This window comes from Gossypium hirsutum, chromosome D03 (assembly GCF_007990345.1).
Source record: "Gossypium hirsutum isolate 1008001.06 chromosome D03, Gossypium_hirsutum_v2.1, whole genome shotgun sequence".
Lineage (NCBI taxonomy): Eukaryota > Viridiplantae > Streptophyta > Magnoliopsida > Malvales > Malvaceae > Gossypium > Gossypium hirsutum.
The window spans coordinates 38,292,569-38,311,074 of NC_053439.1; the positions used below are offsets into that span (position 1 = coordinate 38,292,569).

The window sequence follows — 18,506 nt, forward strand, 5'->3', positions numbered from 1 at the left end:
TACATTATTATTCATCAACGAATCCCTATTGTGGTCATCATCTTCTTTTTTTACACCTGCATTTGATGAAAGCCAACCTAACTTGCTGCCTAAGGACGATCGAGGTCAAGTTGCAGCTTCGGTGCAACCCCAGTGATGGAAGAAACCTGCACGTAACTTTAGACATTGCACCCATACGTCAAGATTGAATGTATATTTGGAACTTTTTTTTATCTTGTAATATAATATATTTCATTTATATTTTATATTTTTATTTAGTACTTAATTCAAATAAATTTATATTTGATTGATGTTTAAAGGCTATCCTACTAAGACTTTCACTCATTTGCTTATCTTATGAATTGAATTTATAAAATATTAGGCGGGATTGTACTTTTAGTATATTTTATACAACAAAGCTTACTGTGATTGTATATTTATGTCATTAAACAAATATAATGGTGATAAAAACAAACAAAAAATATCATTATATAAATTATGTTTTAAAAACTAAAAAAAATTATATATAGATATAAATTACTATATATTCAATTAAAATCAATTTATTTTCAAAGCCAATTGTTATTATTTATATTACATACTCTTTATTTTAGTTAGTGATATTCAAGAATGATATTAAAAATATTATAATAATCTTACTTAATAATATTTTATTGGTACGTGATTTGTGGTAATTAACATTTGGGATAAATATCAAAATTATATATTAATACTGATACAATTTGTAATGTTATACATCAACTTTAATTTGGTGTATTTGTACACATCAAGCTTTAATTTTAGTTCATTTTTCACTGTTCACTAATTTTATTATCTATGTCGCACAATTTTCTGTTAAATCCTACTAAATTGCTGACATAGCATTTTATTAGGTTAAAAAACACACAAAAAAAACTTAAATTATTTCCACCTAGATTTTTTTTTAAAAATCCTCGGGGAAATAAAAAACCCTTTTCCCAAATGTATTTATTTCTTAAAATATAGGTGGAAATAATTTAAATTTGTTTGTTTATTTTTTAATCTAATAAAATGTCATGTAAGGAAATTATACATGATTCAACGGAAAATTGTGTCACATAAATAAGAGGGCTAGAGAAATATAAAAAGCGAATCAAAATAAGTTTGATGTATACAAACGCACCAAATTAAAGTTCATGTATACTTTTAGTATTTATCCTTAGCATTTTAATAGTATATATAAAAATGTTTATTTTTAAAAAAATTTAACATTTTTTTGTTTTTATATTTAATTTAATATATCAATTTTCCCTACTTATTTAAAAATGTTGTTTCTATAGTTAATTCAATTCAACATAATCATTCCTTATTTTACTTTGATGCTAGAGTATTTAATTAAATCCATAATTATTAAGTTATATAAATCCCACATACAAGGAAAGAGGAAAATAACTTCGTACATGAATAGGATTTAAGATCAAAATTAAAAGTAGCATTTCATATATAAAGAGAGACATCCTAACCACATCATCAATTTTTAAAAATTTAAGAATTATTTTTAAATAATTTAATTAAAGTTAAATTGATGATGTAGTACTATTTTATTGGTACCTAAAAATTAAAGATTTTAAGATCATTCTAATATAATTTATTCCTTTAAATTAAATATTTGTTTTTAATATCGTAATTAATAAAAAAAAGTAATTTCTTCTTAGAGTTATTATTATTTTTCTAATAATAGATTTCTCTATTTATAATTAATTAAATTGAAGTAGGCAAATGAAAAATAAAATAAAATAAATTTAAAAACTTAAACTACACTTTTTTTTATGTATTGGAAAATACATTTAAGCTTTTCTATTTTACTCTATTGTTATTAAATTGCTCAAAAACCAATTAAAAAAAAGTTTGGATTTGTTCTAGAAAAAGTTCCAAAAAGAGTCTCTTAACAATTTCATGAGCAGGTTGTTTATAATACATACATACATACGTGCATATGTATATATGATGCAAGAGGAATGAACCAACTCCAAAAAAAAACCCAAAAAGCCCTTAAATGTTTGAGAAAATGATCAATTTATTAGGGAGAAGGGAAAATGGATAAATCAATCACCCTATTATGCACTAACTTTCAATAAAATGACTCCTCATCGCGATGTCGCTCTTTGTTTGTGTCTTAATTTTGACCGAAATGCGAGATATACTCCACAACTCTCCACATTGACTCATATTTCTACAATGCCTTCTTTGCCGAGCCCGCCACGGGCCTATCTCGAACACTGCAAGATATTAATTGAGTCCAAGCCGTGCTTGAACTTTGAAACCGAAAGACTTCTAGTCTTCAATTTGTGCACTGCCAAATCAAAATTGACTCGGGTCTGCTTTCAACAAACGTAGTGCTCTATCTTTCCAAATCCAGTGCCAAAAAGAGAACTTCTCTTATTCAAAATAGTCATACCTTTTTCCCTCCTACGACCAAATTGCCTCTACTTCAAATGAGTCGACTTCGACTCCTTAGCATACGAGAGACTTGCTGTTTTACCAGTCACCGTTGAATCTTAGGAAAATAATAAGAAGATTTTCGTTATAGAATACGCAAGAAAACAACTCGAAAAAACACAATTGAAGCAAACTTTGAAATAAATTTTTGTCAAGATTGAAGATTTCCAATTGATTTCTTAGGAAGTTATCATGAGTTTCTTTATTTCTTTTGGTTATACTGTGTCTTGGATGTTTTTTATTTTCAAGCATGAGCTAATCTTCTAAATACTTAGGGGAAATGAGCTTTATGATGGATTTTGTTGTTTGATTTTTATTTTACGCAAATAAATACTTAGTTTCTTATTCTTAATTATGTGCGCTTAATTCTTGGTTTAATATTTCTAGATTATTGATCCATGTTCGATGTGCTTAAATTGGTGGTTAAATAGACCCTGTTTAAGATTAGATCTTGCATAATTGAGTGGAGTTGCATGCAATTCTAGAAATAGGACGACATAAATCTACCGGATTAGAGTCAAATCTAATATCGGAATCCATGATACAAGCTAATGCGATAATAGGGGTTTTAATTAGAAAAGAAATTCAATTAATTAACCTAGAGTGAGTTGCTCTTATGCTCGAAAGAGATATTTATAAAAATCTATAGATCAAGATGCTAAGTAAAGAAATTGCATAATTTAGATTGATAGTGACAAATGATATTTGTAATACCCGATTTTGGCCCGGGTAAAAGGCCATAATTACAATCGGTCCATATGGCCCAAGCCCAATACAATCTTGGCCAAAAATCGAAACAAGATCAGAAACCCTAGCAAGCTCCAGCCATCGCGCCGCAGCAGTCGCCCAGGCGCGCCTTTTCCTCGCGCGTGCTACACCACCACGCGCATACCACTTCCACGGCCTCTGTACCTGCGAAAAAACTGGATCTAAATAGCACCAGCACAACAATAACAAAAAAGGCAACAGAGGAAAAGATCATAGTAATTTATTTTTTATTATTCGCTGTAAATTGATGGATTCTGGCTATATAAAGCCATTTCATTTTCTGTAATTAGGGGGAGATTCAGTGTAAAGAAATACGAAAATAGAGAGAAAAATACTGGGAATACAAAAGAAATTTTTCGAAGGTGAATCGCGTCTTTTTTTTATTTTTTATTCCTTTTTTATTATTTTATTTTGTAACAAGAATAAAATGGGATTCAGGAAAAATCAAAAAAAAGAGCTATTGTTTTTTCTACAGCGAATCAAATAGAATACAGAGCAAATCGATTATAGAGGTGGATATTTACAATACTTATTTATTTATTCTTTCTATTGTTATTTTTTTACAAACGAATAATAACAAAGAAAAAGAGGAAGAAACAACCTGAGTGGCCCGGAATCAACAAGAACGGTCAGAAACTGAAAGGTTTCTCAACGATTTGAGGATCTTGCAGGTGTGTTTTGTGGGTTTCGGGGCAAAATCTACGTTTAGAGGCTTCAAAGGGACCGAGTAAAAGATTTTCACCTTCTCCAGCCACCGCAGACGGCGGTGCCGTCACCGGAGGCCGGTGGCCGGCGCGGAGGCCGACGATCAGCCGGTGCCCGAACCTAGGCCGGAGAACTGAGGGGTTGAGAGCTTTCTTGGATTTTTTTTTAAAAGAATGAAAGAAATGGTTTTTTTGAAAGGTTTTTGGCTTAAATAGCCAACTAAAACAGCACCGTTTTGGGCATGGGTCAACCCGAAACCGACCCGACCCGGCCTAGGATCCGCGTGTTTTTGAGCGGAGGGGTAAATTGCGCTTTTAGACCCTCCGCCTTTTAATATTTTTGCAATTAAGTTTTTTTTATTTTATTAATTTACCCTTTAATTTATTATCGTTTCTAATTTCATCCTAATGTGAATGAATTCGTTTAGAGGAGAAGGGAAAATTTTCCTTCTAGCCCCTCTATGTAATTCACGTGTTCAATTTCATCCTCCAGACTTTGATTATTTGCATATTTGCCCCAGATGTTTTTATTTACATTTCAAATTAGTAATTTTTTTTATATTTCTTATTTTTTATTTTTCATATTTAATTAGTTTTAAAATCTATGTATATATATATAGTTTTTTTTCTTTTACATATTTATATATACATACGCATATTTATTTTTTTAATATAATGTAATTATTATTTTTATATGGAAGTATGTTTTTATAATCTATACATATATATTTATTTTTATATATGTATGTATACATATTAATATTTTAACCAATTTTATATATATATGAATATATTTATTTTTAAAATGCAAATGTATGTATTTTTTTCATATACTTTATAATTTATATTTTTTTTCTTTATTTTCATAAATACATCATGTATTATATATGTATAAGTTTCATAGCCCAAGATTTTATATGTAAATTATGTGTATGTCTTTTAATTTCAATGCATATATTATGTGCCTTTTATTCTTTATATTTTGTTTATTTTCTTCATTTGATTATTAATTCATGTTTTCGTTTATATGTTAAAAAGATTTTTTTTATTTTGACCATTTCTTTGATATTTTGCATGTGATTATTTTTATTATGTATATTAATTTCGCTTATTTATTTATTTATATTATTTCTATACAATTGTTGTATGTATTATTGATATTTGTTAAAGAGGCATTTATTCATACATTCAATATAACATTACATCATTTCTTTACTTGATTTTAAAAATTGAAAATGTTCAAAATAAAGATAATGCTCGTATTTAGGATTTTCAAGAAAGTTGAGCTCTAATGTATTGGGTTCCAATTTTCTTCGTAAAATCAAACAATCGATGATTTTTTTTATCAAACAAAATAAAACTTGTCATCGAGAATTCAATATGTTGTGTCCTAACGTATTGGATGTGACGCGTTGATTCCTCGAGACAAAGATTTTCTTTAAAAAAATAATAAAGGAAATATTGAATGTTTGAGATTTTAGGAAATCGTGCCCTAACGTATTGGGTGGCGTTTTTTTCATAAATTTTAAACAATTAAGTATTTTCTTAAATTTTAGCACACGAGTTTTTTTTTGGATAAACTCATTTTGAAGAAATAAAATATCGTGCCCTAACGTATTGGGTGTGATGTTTTCTGTTTCAAAATGAGGGTGTCTTAATAATTAATTTAATTAAAGATCGTATTTTTTTAACTCTCGACATTAAGACATTTATTAATCAACTTGGTACCAATTTTTGGGCGTACGGGGGTGCTAATCCTTCCTCGTAAGTAACCGACTCCCGAACATGTTTTTCTAAAACTCGTAGACCAAATTCGTTTTTAGGTGGTCCAATCACACCTTAATCAAAGATTGGTGGCGACTCCAAATTTTCATCGACAACTAATTTTTTGTTTTTTTCTCAAAAAATAAAAATGGTTTCGACAGCTTGGTGACTCCACTGGGGACATTTTTTTTTGAAAAAAATAAGAGAGTCGAGCCACAAAGTTGATTAATTTTTGTTTTATGGTCGAGAAAGTATTTGTTTTAAAAAAATTTCATGATATCTTTTTGCATTCATTATCTTCTTGCTTAATGTATTTAAGTATTGTTTGCACTACACATTACATGAGTTGAATGATTTTACCCTTTAAGTGGGAGCGAGAAACTAGTCTTTCTTAAGGTTTTCACCTCCGTGCAAGGTAGTGGACCGCTTCCGAGATACATCCGTACCTATGTCTTCGTGAGATTTTCATCTCTGTGCAGCCATAGGGAAATGTATTCCCCTGAACTGAACTCGGTCCATATGAGCCTATAATGGGTGAGGATTGAGGAATTTGCTAGTTCGGGTACCCTTGCTCTAGAAGCCAAACCTCATATAATGAACCTTAGGAACTTGCCCTAGGTAGAACTATGCCAAATCCCTAGAGGCCACCAGAGTAGGTACTTTATTCATTTGCTTTTACTTTGTACTAACTTGTTTTTTATGTTGTTTTTATTATGATTGCATTGCATTTGCATCTTAAAAAAGAGGTGTTGATTCATGTTCAGTTGCTAAATAGAGAGCTTGTCATAAGAAAATGAGTTTCTTGATAAAGTGGATGACAATATGGTTGTCCGAATATGGTCCAAGAACACATGATAAGAGAATGACGATAATTTAATGGAGGACTACACGACTATGGCTCCGTTGCCGAAGGATTCAAGATGGCAAAGATTATTCGAGAGCTGCTGAACCTTCTTAAAGAGAAGCCAACGAGCATCATGAGGATGAGTGAGCAACAAGTTACGGCCTGGATCGAGCAAAAATGAGATAGAAGAGACGTTTTTTTGAAGAGTTTGTGAGATTTATCTTAACGCTCGAATGAAGAAGAGGATCGAATATCTCCGCCTATGAGGGCAAGGCCGTATAAATATCCATTTTATGTAAAGAGATTTGTTTTCTAGTAAAGTTTTCTAAATGGAATTGAATCAGAATCAACATCTCTTTATGCATTCATTGCATGCATTCGCATTGCATGACATCATAAACATTAAAGTCCACTAAAAGAGCCTAATCGATTAAAATCATTCCTCAGTTAATCTGGAAACCAACCAACTTGCCAAACACTGCTACGGTACTCAATCAAAGACTAAAGACATGGACCAAATGCTAGAACAGTTCCAAAGAGAAATGCAAGATCAGCTTCAACAACAAATGAATGAGAAGCTTGAGAAGATTCAACAAAAATGATAGATAAAATAATAGAATCCCAAAATAATATGATCGCAAAGCTAACCCAACTATTGACTGGAGGAGGTGATAAGGAAAGGGTCCCATGGCTGATGTCGAAGAAGGTAATGAGGATGAACCACTCTATCATCCAGGCTTTACTCTTCCACATGTACGAGCTCAAGCTGAATACCCGAGCAGATCCTCTATTACCATTAAGCCTCAGCAATTTCAGGACGACGCTGCGACGCTAATGAATCTTCAGGCTGGATCAGGCTCTAACCCCGGAGCCAACCTTGTTAATCCTGCTATCTCTGACTTCGATGAGACAGCTGGGAAGGAGAAAATGAAGGATGAATTGCCAAAGCAGTTAGAGGAAAAGTATAAATGGCTAGAGGAAAAACTTAGAGCGATGGAAAGTACTGAGAGCTACCATGGAATCGACGCTAAAGAATTGAGCTTGGTTCCGGATTTAATACTCCCTTATAAATTCAAAATGCTTGAGTTTGAGAAGTAAAATGGAACTAGTAGCCCCGAAGCTCATATTACCATGTTTTGTAGGCGGATGACTGGGTATGTTAATAATGACCAACTGCTGATACATTGTTTCCAGGATAGCCTCGCAGGGGCAGCATCCAAGTGGTACAACCAATTGAGTCGTACCAAGATTAATTCATGGAGAGATTTAGCATAGGTATTCATAAAGCAGTACAATCATGTAACTGACATGGTACCTGATAGAATCACTCTACAGAACATGGAAAAAAAGCCTGTTGAAAGTTTTAGACAGTATGCACAGAGGTGGAGGGAGGTCGCAGTCCAAGTTCAGCCACCGCTCCTGGAAAGGGAAATGACAATGCTATTCATAAATAAATTGAAAGCTCCATTTATCACACATATGTTAGGAAGTGCTTCCAAAAGTTTTTCCGACATAATTATGAATGGTAAAATGATAGAAAATGCTATCAGAAGCGGGAAAATAGATGCTGGAGGGAATAACAGAAGGCAAGCCTAAAAAAAAAGAAAATGAGGTGAACAGCATGAATACGTACAGCAAATCGATTGCTAATCAGCAGGGTTCATCAAGACAAGAATCATGTGTGAAGCAAGGTACTGAAAAACTCCAGTTCACGCCAATTCCAATGTCGTACAAGGAGCTGTATCAAAGCTTATTCGATGCGCATGTTGTTTCTCCTTTACATATGAAGCCTCCACAGCCTCCGTATCCCAAATGGTACGACGCAAGTGCAAAATGCGATTATCATGCGGGAATTACCGGACATTCTATAGAGAATTGCATTACCTTCAAAAAGCTAGTTGAAATATTCATCAACATGGGTATTGTCAAGTTCGATGACTCATTTAATGCAGAAAATTTTCCACCCAATCATGATTGACAATGGGGTGAATACAATATATGAAGAGATGTTGGGAAGTGTTCACATCAATGACATATAGGAAGGCACAAATGAAAGGGGGACCTTGTTAGATATCTGCCCTTATAAATCTGGGAGTGTTCAAAATAATTGGATTGCAGAAGAAATCTTTGTAGTCTTTCGAGCTTATTTAGAGTAATGTTCAGAACATTCTTGTTGTTTTTAGCCTAAAAATAATAGGAATTTCTTTGTGAAATAGGCTCATGTCTAAACACCATTATTCTAATAAAATACATCTTTGCATTTCTTAGCCAATATTTTTTCATTCTTTGCGAGTAATTATTCTTTCATTCTTTTGGATTTTCTTCCACATCATTCTTTCATTCATAATCATATTGTACAAATAATTATTCATACATTTCTTTTGTATATTCTTTGGCTCCTACTATGGGTCCCCAGATATCAATGACATGAGTGACGCTGCTATGGACTCAGAAGTTCCTTTTGAGTGAGATCTGTGTTTAGAGGGATTTCAGGACTTTGAGAATGACATAGATTATAGCCTATTTTTGAACTTGTTAAGTATGGTAGAACAAGTCGAGAAATGGATCTTACCCTAAAAAAAATTGGGATACATGACTTCTCATTATATAGGGCGTGAAGGTCATTTGGTCGATCTCGCCAAAAGAGTCTGACGATCATTGATTCATCTTTGTGATCGTCAGTTACTTTACTAAATGAATGGAAGCTGCTTCATATGCTAATGTCACAAAGTCGACAGTTAGCAAATTCGTGAAAAATCATATGTCAGTATGTTGCATTAGAATAATGATTAATGGACTAATAAACTTTCATAAGGGAAGTTTGGCATATTACTTTAGAAGTTTCTTAATAATACAGGAACCTGAAACAAGACTATTGTTTAGAACACACTAAGTTTAAAGGTTGGAAATTTAAGAAGAAAAAGTCTAAATTAAGACTTTCGCTCTGGATTCTGTTATCAAATACATTGATTGAGCAAGGTGACAGGATGTCAAGTTGGTGACAAAGCTAAAATAAACAAGTAAGCAATGATCACCAGGCAATAGGAAGAGGTTTTTCGAAGAAGAAAACTTTCGTTTGCACATGAGCTTTTGGTGCGACACCTTAGGCATGGTGTAAAGGACCAAAGAATTTCACATTCTGTATCCTTGAATTGTGATAGGAGTGGATTGAGAAAAAGCCATATATTTCTACCCTCGGGTTGCAGTGGGAGAATGATGGTACAAATTTTTGCTTTCCAGTGGATTAAACTTTGAGTGGGGGCAATCTGACTAAGTGTTTCTTGGGAGACGCCAGCAGAGCAGGAAGGCGTTGTAGTACGTCAATGATAAGGCCTTAATAAACTTTGAGCAGTTATAACCTAAGAAGGATCATTCTCAAAAAAAAAACATTCTATATTCATACAAACACCAGTCTCACATGTCTAGTTAGGAGCATTTGATGCATTTTGATCATGCCATCCTAATATTAGGCGTAATTAGGTTCATTATACAGGTCATGTTCCCCAGAGAGCAGTTCAGTAAAAATAGCAGATCTTGCCGTCCTGCACCGACAGTGAAGCAGATCGAAGACACCAGCCTTGCCTCCCTGGGTTGCAGCGGAGTAGGTGAATCGCGTCTTTTTTTTATTTTTTATTCCTTTTTATTATTTTATTTTGTAACAAGAATAAAAGGGGATTCGGGAAAAATAAAAAAAAAGCTATTGTTTTTTTACAGCGAATCAAACAGAATACAGAGCAAATCGATTATAGAGGTGGATATTTACAATACTTATTTATTTATTCTTTCTATTGTTATTTTTTTTACAAACGAATAATAACAAAGAAAAAGAGGAAGAAACAACCTGAGTGGCCCGGAATCAACAAGAACGGTCGAAAACTGAAAGGTTTCTCGACGATTTGAGGCTCTTGCAGCTGTGTTTTGTGGGTTTCGGGGCCAGATCTGGGTTTAAAGGCTTCAAAGGGACCGAGTAAAAGATTTTCACCTTCTCCGGCCACCGCAGATGGCGGTGCCGTCGCCAGAGGCCGGTGGCCGGCGCGGAGGCCGACGATCGGCCAGTGCCCGGACCTAGGCCGGAGAACTGAAGGGTTGAGAGCTTTCTTGGATTTTTTTTAAAAAGAATGAAAGAAATGATTTTTTTGAAAGGTTTTTGGCTTAAATAGCCAATTAAAATGGCGTCGTTTTGGGCATGGGTCGACCCGAAACCGACCCTACCCGGCCTAAGATCCGCGTGTTTTTGAGCGAAGGGGTAAATTGCGTTTTTAGCCCCTCCGCCTTTTAATGTTTTTGCAATTAAGTTTTTTTATTTTCTTAATTTACCCTTTAATTTATTATCGTTTTCAATTTCGTCCTAATGTGAATGACGTCGTTTAGAGGAGAAGGGAAAATTTCCCTTCCAGCCCCTCTATGTAATTCGCGCGTTCAATTTCATCCTCTAGACTTCGATTATTTGCAGATTTGCCCCAGATTTTTTTATTTACATTTCAAATTAGTAATTTTTTTATATTTCTTATTTTTTATTTTTCATATTTAATTATTTTTTAAATCTATGTATATATATAGTTTTTTTTCTTTTACATATTTATATATACATACGCATATTTATTTTTTTAATATAATGTAATTATTTTTTTATATGGAATTATTTTTTATAATCTATACGTATATATTTATTTTTATATATGTATGTATACATATTAATATTTTAACCAAGTATATATATATATGAATATATTTATTTTTAAAATGCAAATGTATGTATTTTTTCATATACTTTATAATTTATATTTTTTTTCTTTATTTTCATAAATACATCATGTATTATATATGTATAAGTTTCATAGCCCAAGATTTTATATGTAAATTATGTGTATGTCTTTTAATTTCAATGCATATATTATGTGCCTTTTATTCTTTATATTTTGTTTATTTTCTTCATTTGATTATTAATTCATGTTTTCGTTTATATGTTAAAAAGAATTTTTTTTATTTTGACCATTTATTTGATATTTTGCATGTGATTATTTTTATTATGTATATTAATTTCGCTTATTTATTTATATTATTTCTATACAATTGTTGTATGTATTATTGATATTTGTTAAAGAGGCATTTATTCATACATTCAGGGTCTGTTTGATTGACAGAATTGATTTTCCGGAAAATCATTTCCAACTTTTCCAGCGTTTGATTGGTAGAAAACATTTTCCATTTGGAAAATGAACTCCAAAACAAGGGAAAATGGGTTACATTTTAGGAAAAATGTCTTACACTTTCAATTTCCGTAAGACATTTTCCACGCTCTCCTCTCTATCGCATCAGTCATTCCTTCCTTCATTTCCGGTAGAAAACTGCTTCTGTTTATCGAGTTTCCAGTAACTTATTTTTTTAATTATTCAATACTTGTTTTTTTAACACAATTACAAATAATTTATTTGATATTAGTTTTTTTTCAATTTATAACGATTAATATTGTAGCTTAATAATTGAGTAATATTATTAATAAATCATTGCAATATATGTAAAAATAACTTTTTCAGAAAATATTTTTAGGGAATCTGCCAAGCAGCAGAAAATATTTTACACAGATTCAATCAAATACCAGAAAATATTTTCCAGTAAATCATTTTACAGAAAAGTAAAACATTTTCCAGAAATCATTTTACGGAAAACATTTTACTGGCAATCAAACAGACAATATAACATTACATCATTTCTTTACTTGATTTTAAAAATTGAAAATGTTCAAAATAAAGATAATGCTCGTATTTAGGATTTTCAAGAAAGTTGAGCCCTAATATATTGGGTTCCAATTTTTTTTGTAAAATCTAACAATCGAGGATTGTTTTTTTATCAAACAAAATAAAACTTGTCATCGGGATTTCAATATGTTGTGTCCTAACGTATTGGATGTGACGCGTTGATTTCTCGAAACAAAGATTTTCTTTAAAAAATAATAAAAGAAATTTTGAACGTTTGAGATTTTAAGAAATCGTGCCCTAACGTATTGGATGGCATTTTCTTCATAAATTTTAAACAATTAAGTATTTTCTTAAATTTTATCACACGAGTTTTTTTTTTTTGGACAAACTCATTTTGAAGAAATAAAATATCGTGCCCTAACGTATTGGGTGTGATGTTTTCTGTTTCAAAATGAGGGCGTCTTAATAATTAATTTAATTAAAGATCGTATTTTTTTAACTCTCGACATTAAGACATTTATTAATCAACTTGGTACCAATTTTTGGGCGTACGGGGGTGCTAATCCTTCCTCGTACGTAACCAACTCCCGAACCTATTTTTCTAAAACTCGTAGACCAAATTCGTTTTTAGGTGGTCCAATCACACCTTAATAAATGATTGGTGGCGACCCCAAATTTTCATCGACAACTAATTTTTGTTTTTTTCTTAAAAAATAAAAATGGTTTCGACAATATTAACATAATCGATTATTTTCCTGTTTTGTTTTTTTTTTGCCTTGTTTATTAGTTAATTAATTTAGTTAATTTTAGTTATAATCAATCAATCGAATTATTCGGTTAATTACTAGTAAGACGGTAATTACTAGTACTTTTAGTTTTCATGGGAACGATATCTTTACTCACCATAGATATAGTATTAATTAATAGGTGCATTTGTTTAGTCAATTTTTTAGTTAGTCTCATGACACATCAACTTTACAGAGTAGGACTGTTATTTGAATTGCGTTGACAAATCTTATGTGTTAATTTATTGTTTTGCTCACTCTCTTTCAATCTGTCTATTATACTACCTAGTTTTAGTCTATGTTGGAACTTGGGACATTGAGTTAGTGCATACAACAAACTTAAACTTTTTCAATTGATATAGACCAAACTTGATAGAGGGTTGCGCGCGAACCAAGATCGAGTTGCCAAGTCACGAGAAAACTCCTACGAGGCTCTAAACGAACATATCTGAAACAAAACAGAAATTAAAAGATTAGAACTTTGAATTTCCAGATCTGGAATAAAAATCCCCAAATCAGCAAAGAATCAAATTGAGAATAGGAATAAATGTTAATAAAGGTTCTTGGGGAATCAAGAACATGTAATTGAACCCAAAGAATACTCCAATCTGCCGAATCTGAAAAGAAAGACACAAACAGCAAGTTAAATTTCCCCAAAATTCCAGCAATCAAAACAACCCAAATCTGAAAAGAAGAAATCGGCAAGAACAAGGAATTTAGGGATTTTGAATGAATTTTGCTGCCAAGAACAAAAGGGGCGATCCGATCTTTAGTAAAGAAGAGGGCGAATCAGATTTGGAATGCTTTGGAATGCCTGAAACGCAATAAGAACAGCAAACAAAGTGATTAAATAAAATCAACACAAGCAAAATTTAAAAGAAAAAATTGAAAGCAAGAAATTAAAAGATAAGTCCTAAGAAGCCTTGAAATCAATAAAGATTTCACAACTCCCTTCAAACGGCTCTAATCTCCCCTCCAATGAAGAACAATGGCAAGAAGAAGGCTGAAGATGGCTCCCACAATCAAAAAGATTGTTAAAACAACTTCTAAAGAAAACTCAAGAGAAAATTCTTGGAGAACTCAAAGAGAATTTTCACTCAAAGCAAATCTGAAATTTTCAATGTATTTCTAATGTGTCTAAGGGTGGCTGGCCAAGCCATATATATAGGCCTCCTAACTACTTTCCTAGCCCTACTAGGAAAACTTAAAAAAACTCTAATTTTGACTTTTAAAGGGGAATTTCGTCCAAGGCCTTTAAATGGGCCTCTTGGACTAAATTTTTACATAGAAATTTATTCATAAAGTCTAAAAATTAAAATTAAGTATTTAAAGAATTAAATTGGGCCACTTTGACAATTTGGCCTGATTTTCAGCTAAGTCTGATTTAAACTTTTGGATTGGGCTTGGAACATCTTATTGGGCCTTGTCTTCAAGAACTTGGGCTTGTAATCCGTTCTCCCCCGAAATTGACTTGTTAATGCTCGTAACTGATATCCAATGCGCCTTAGTTACAAGATTCGGTTTCTTGGATCAAGATTTCCAAGATTTGAAATCTTGATTTTCTTTATTCTTGAAATTGCTCAAAACAGCAAAATTGGACCAAGATTCAGTTTCTTGATTTTCTTGAAAACAAGAAAGTGAATCTTGATTTTCTTTTTCCTTCGTATACGCATCTAAAGCCTTTGTGACTCGTATCAAAACTTCAAACACAAGATCCTATATTCAATTTGCAGTCATGAAATCTATGAAAAAATAGTTTCATTTCTCAAACCCGTTGCTTGTTCGGTCATTGAATATAAATGGACTTTTTAATATTTTCTCATGAAAATTGCTAGAAAACATGATGAATCTCGTTGTTTTAAGCCTTGGGGACAATCCTTTTAAGGCTAAGAATCTGTTTTGGCTCTATTTGGTGAATTGCAGCCTCGAAGGGAAGATTCCACTTGCCACTGAAGAGTTCACTTAAACGTTGAAGTTGATATTTCTTAAATGGTTTGCTTTTCTTTTCTTTTTTCTAAAAAAAGAAAAAGAGAAATAAAATACTCTTACAAATGTGGGTTTGATAAAAGACCGCTAAGCATAGTTTAATTTTATTTGGAAGCCAACTGTGTTAGTTTTTTCATATGGGTTGAGATTAAAGGATATAAAAAATGTTATAAATAAATGTTGATATTGCTCATGCCATTACATGTCATAAAAAAGATTGCAGTCCAGAAGCTAAGAAGGTGTATATTTGTATAAATATATATTATGATTTTTAATTTTTTATGATTTTATAATATTCATATATTTTAAAATATTTTAAATCATAAGTACTAATTTGAAAGAAAATACAAATTCAAGAATCAAACATATATTTAAGCCAAAGAAATAAAAGAACAATAATTAAATTACTCAAAACTATATGTACATAGGGAGTTTAAAGTTCTCCTATGAAATGATTATAAAACGTATTGTTAACAACTTAATGGTTAAAATAACAAATCAATAGCATTAATGATCACATCGTAACTTTTTAAAATTTAATGATCAAAACATTTTTTTTATTTCGTGATAAAGAAGAAAATAAAAAGACAAACTACATCACATAACCCATTTCCCCAAATGGGGATACTTCAAAAACTTGTAATCCTTGACTATCCAAATGAGCCAATTTAACTAGCCTATCAGCTTTTTTGTTCTCTTCTCGAGGGATATGGTAGATACTCCAATGTTAAAACCAAGAAAATCACTGAAGAATTCTCCTAATAAAAGCAGAGTTAGATCCTCCTATGAGCCCCTCCTGTATGGCAATAGCCACTTCGAGACTATCCACCTGAACTAACACATTATCATAGCCTTAGTCAATCAAGATATCTAAGCCATCTAATATGCCCCACAATTTAGCGTCGAACACTGAGTAACTCTCCAAGAATCTATTAATTCCCAACATGGTCTCGCACAATTTATCCTGCTGAAGCAGAGTCATTCTCAAGTCTTATAGAACCATCAGTATTCAGTAGACCCAATTTCCATCTAAATTGGAGCACGAACTTGGATCTTGAAATGATCTCGTTGAGCCCCTAGCTGTCATCATAAACTGTTGATACTACTCCCAGACGCCCCCTGAAAACTAAAGGGATTTTGATTTTTCCATATGTGCCAAATGAGAATCCCAAAAAAGTATTTCCAATTAACCTCCTCAAATCCCAAGTCATGCTTGTTCTGCAGGTTTGAGACAATCCACTCCTGGAAATTACCTGAATAAAAGCTAACAATGTTATCAGTAGGAATTAGATGATTCCAAATATCCCTTGTAGCAGGACAATCCCTAATAGCATGCAACACATCTTTAGAGATGTGTCCACAAATCTCACACGCTGAGTTATGGTCGATACCTCGCCAGACTCTTTCCATATTAGTGAGTAGCCTCTACTTGAGAGCAAGCCAAATAAAGAACCTAACCCTTTGTGGACTTTGAAACTTCCAAGGGATCTTCCACATAGCTTCTTTCGGCTTCTAGAAACTCTCTCAAATTTTTCTGTATGCACTTTTAACCGAAAATGAAACCGTCAACATACCTCCTCAGATGATTTTGTCAGCCCCTGCTATCGGGTATAGAGGAAGGACTCTAATAATCTTGTGAACAATTATCTCTAGTAGCCAAACCTAAAATAAATCTAAGTTCCAAGTGTCATTATCTGACACCATTTCACTTACCAAACAATCTAGATCAAGATTAGAGTGACCAGGAATCAAATTAACTAGAGGCCTCGTATTTGGAACCCATGGATCTCGCCAACACATGACGTTTCTCCCATCCCTATTGACGAGAGCAAATTCTCCCGAATAAGAGGCCAAACCTTGATGAGGGCTTTCCACAGGAAAGAACATCTACTCCTTGATAGGTAGTCGACAATTCCATTTGTAACCTCATATTTAGCTTGAAGGACCTGGACCCAAAGGGCTATGGGTTCAGTCACAAGTTCAAAACCCAACTTTATCATGAAGGAAGTGTTATGATCCTACAATTTTTACAAGTCAATACAGCCATGTTCCTAAGGTTGGCAAACGTCTTCCCAGCCAACCAAAGCCACTTTTCGACTCCTTCCCGAAGACCCCTAAACAAACCGATGCACCATGCTCTCAATTTCCATACAAAGGCCTATAGGAATCAACATAGACTGCAAGAAACAACTATGGATCGCCAAAAGAACCGATTGAGCTAAAGTAGCTCTACTAGCTAAGGATAACGTCCTTGCCTCCCAACTTTGTAACTTGCTCTAAAATTTTTCCACCACAAACTGCAAAGATCTATTGATTACTTTTTCATGAAACAGAGGTACCCCTAGATAACTTCCAAGATTCTAGTTCTACGAAAACAAATGATACGACATAGGCTACCTCCTGAAGCATCACTTACTTCTTCAGAGAAGCATACATTCATTTTATTAGCATTAATTTTGTGTCTAGAATAATCACAAAAGTTGTCCAACACCTCTTTCAAAATGATGGTTTTATCCTCTTCCGATATGATTAAAACGTATTTTAAACTATACATAAGTGGATAAAGTTGAAAATTATCCTATAATTAAATGAATCGTACTAACATATATTGAAACTAAAAGGCATTGTGGGTGGTAAAGTTTCGACCAGTGCCAATTTATCTGATCCAACTTCAATGACAAACAAGTACCAAAATAAGTTCGAGTTTTGTACTAACGTACTTATTTCTGACATTTTTTCGTATCTAAGAAATCTATAATGGTTTTTATATTTTAAAATTTTAAGGGAATTGCAACCCAGTAAAGGTCTGGCCAAAGGACCAATCCGAAGGAACAATATTGTTAGAGACAAGAGTGTGTCCCATCGCTGGTTGTGACCCTGAAAGAGAGGCTTTGCCCATTAAGGTAAGCATTGCTTTGCTGGTTTTGGGCACAACTTCTCGATATGGGTAACCAACCAGTTTTCAACCCTTTGATCGAAGCCGAATGAACATGCCCGACACCCCCGACATTGGTGAATAGGACTAGGTTGAAGTATGAATGGCCATTGATTGTCATTCTCATGCCCCTGCTCTTTCTACATGGCACCCTATAAAAATCACAATAACATTTGTTATGTTCGCAATAAACATGATTGAAAACGCGTATGTAACTACAAGCTGGAAAGATAAGTTATAGGAACAATCCCAGCTTTATAATGGGCAATTTGTTGGAAAACGGGTTGAGAGAGATGAAAATGGTTGGGGGGGGGGGGTTGCACCAGCCGCCTGCGTTGTTTGGCGGGCACCAGTTAGGGTCATTAACGCACTTGAGCTCAAAACAAAAGCCCCACAACTCAAGCCATTAGTGAACAGTGCTGTGCTCAATGCTGCCGTATTGGTCCCATACCCTTGGCTGTATAGATTTCCATATCCACAAGCCCCACCCTTAAAATTATCGAACATTTATTATATTTGCAATCGAAAAGTTGCTGCTAAAGTAGGAAGTATAAAACGAGAAAA

General features: G+C 33.0%; 1 long non-coding RNA gene across 1 annotated transcript; it reads right to left on the minus strand.

The window, feature by feature from the left end:
• Positions 1-3,120: 3,120 nt before the first annotated feature.
• On the minus strand, positions 3,121-4,088 carry LOC121215477 (uncharacterized). The gene is made up of 2 exons (XR_005911337.1): positions 3,827-4,088; positions 3,121-3,369 (listed from the first exon to the last, which is right to left on the minus strand). It is a non-coding gene; the product is annotated as an uncharacterized lncRNA (long non-coding RNA).
• Positions 4,089-18,506: the final 14,418 nt, after the last annotated feature.